Raw genomic sequence first — 2,428 nt, 5'->3', positions numbered from 1 at the left:
ATTTAGATCCAGCGAGTAATTCAATGCCAGTGCCATTAGGCAGTATGGAATGAAATTTCATGCTTTTCCACAAACATTAGCAGTAATTATATGAAAATAGATTATAGTGTGCATACCACCAGTAAAATGCACACACAAAATCAGCATTTCAGTATTTTGTGCTGATTAGATGGGGAGAGAATTTTTTTTACGTTCTACATTGTTTTTGTTTTTGTTTGTTTGTTTTTTTTCTAGTGATGAAACAAAACACTAAGAGCTGTGTCTTAAATGCATGTCCTTGCTTTATTTGTGTGTGTGTTTGCATGTGTGTGTTTCCCAGACAGTTCAAGGGAGGAGAGAGACCTGCTTACATGATATGGTGATTAAAGACTTGACAGGCTGGTAAGGAAGGCTGGCTCTGTAGTGGGAGCTGAACTGGAGTGCATCACTTCAATATCTGACAAAAGGACCCTAAACAAATTGATCAACATCTTGGGCAATGAATGTCATCCGCTCTACAGCACTATCAAAAACCAAAAGAGCTTGATCAGCTGGAGACTTCGCTCACTGCCATGCACAACTGAAAGGCTGAGGAAGTCATTTGTTCCTAGGGCCAATGAACTCCACCCTCTCCATGTTTGAGTACTGACTGCCCACCACTGCTTTACTACTGTTTTACTACTGTTTTACTAATGTACACAGCCTAATGTTTTCACTACTGTTTTACTGCTACACTGTTTTTCATGCTATATTAGCACACATGATTAATGGCTGCGGTCAGGCTTCTGCTACAATACTGAATGAATGAATGGCTATAACCCTATTACCTCAACCTGTTATTGCACTGAAATAGTTTTTTTATTTTACCTTGTCTACATTATACTTTACTCTCCTATTTGTCCATATTATTTATGCTGGTCTCTAGACCTTACTCTTGCACTGTTGGACTAATGTTGGACTACTTTTTGCACCTTCACCATGACACTCACTCTCTTGAGCACCTTGCCATGCACGCATAACTAAGGACTATGGTTGGACTACTGTTTGCACCTTCACCATGACACTCACTCCCTTTAGCACCTTACCAGTCCCGGCCCTGTCACTACAAGCGTCTTATGCTTGATCACCCTCAAGCACATTGGACTTTCTTAATTTAATTTATATAGTGTATTTAGTATTTAGTTTTGTTAGTTTTTTTTATCTTTCTTATCTTCTACTGTCTTTATTGTACAGTGGAGTTTAGTTATATGTTTATACTTATACTTATGTTTACCATTTCTGCTGTAAGTGCATGTTGTGTGTGATGTCTGTATGCTACTGAGACCCTTGAATTTCCCCTTGGGGATCAATAAAGTATCTATCTATCTATCTATCTATCTATCTTTAAGCTCCATATCCGAAGATACTCTCCGAATGTGCTGCACAAAAAGCACAACGTGCAGGAGTGTTGGTTACAGTTATTTTTAAATGAACACACTAAAGGAAGAAGATATTCTGTGCTGTAATGTCCTTCCTTGCCCTCTGCACATATGTACACAATTACAATTACACATATGAGAAGATCACACAATTTCATTCATATATAAATGTTTTTGATGTTTAGATGCATTATACTAATAGCTGTATCTTGTAACTTTGGTGCAGTTTATTGATGAATTGCAAGAATATATTGATTTAATCTCTAGTATGATAGTGCTTGAAGATAGCACTTCTGCAAAGCAATTTTGCCCAGTAAGCCCTTGGCTAGGTAATACATGTGAGATATCTTGGAAATGTGGCCTGTAAATGGACCAATATGCTGTGTAAAATGATAACATTTTAGATACAAAATAACAACTGAGGCCCAGGGGTTCCTACCACATACAGCATAACCAGTTTACACCTACAATATACTAAATATGTCCTTCATATATATATATATATATATATATATATATATATATATACTGTATATATATATATATATATATATACACACACACTGTATACTATATACTGTATATTACTTTATTAATATACAGTATATACAGTGAAAGCTTAACATTTCCATTCCAATTCTACCCTGACAGGCAGGAACTCAGCTGCAAGTCGGACTCTTGCCCAAGGGTTGGTGGAGGGAAAATTATATCTGGCACAGAAGTGGCTGCCCAAGGTCAGTCCCATCACAAGGTCTGGCGATGTGTTGATGACAGAAACATTTATGATGTGTTTATGAACTCGGCCGGAGCACAGCAGGACATCCCTGCTCTTTTTATTTGTACAATAAGGCATCAAAGCTCACTGCAACTGACTCGCTGTCTTAAAGGAACACACGCACCTGAACATCAAATGTTTCTTAATGCATATCTCCAGATGCTCTGAGTAATTATTACTTTGCAGTGCTGTGCATTCACTATCTAAATGGGATCTTAATCATTTCATAAATGTCAAGACATAATAAAATAGACGA

This window comes from Alosa pseudoharengus, unplaced genomic scaffold (assembly GCF_046254945.1).
Source record: "Alosa pseudoharengus isolate Yale_2024_CS ecotype anadromous, Long Island Sound unplaced genomic scaffold, YU_APseudo_1.1 YU_APseudo_1.1_scf_7, whole genome shotgun sequence".
NCBI classification, from domain to species: Eukaryota; Metazoa; Chordata; class Actinopteri; order Clupeiformes; family Clupeidae; genus Alosa; species Alosa pseudoharengus.
The sequence above is the reverse complement of the archived record's forward strand: the minus strand, read 5'-3'. Positions refer to the sequence as shown.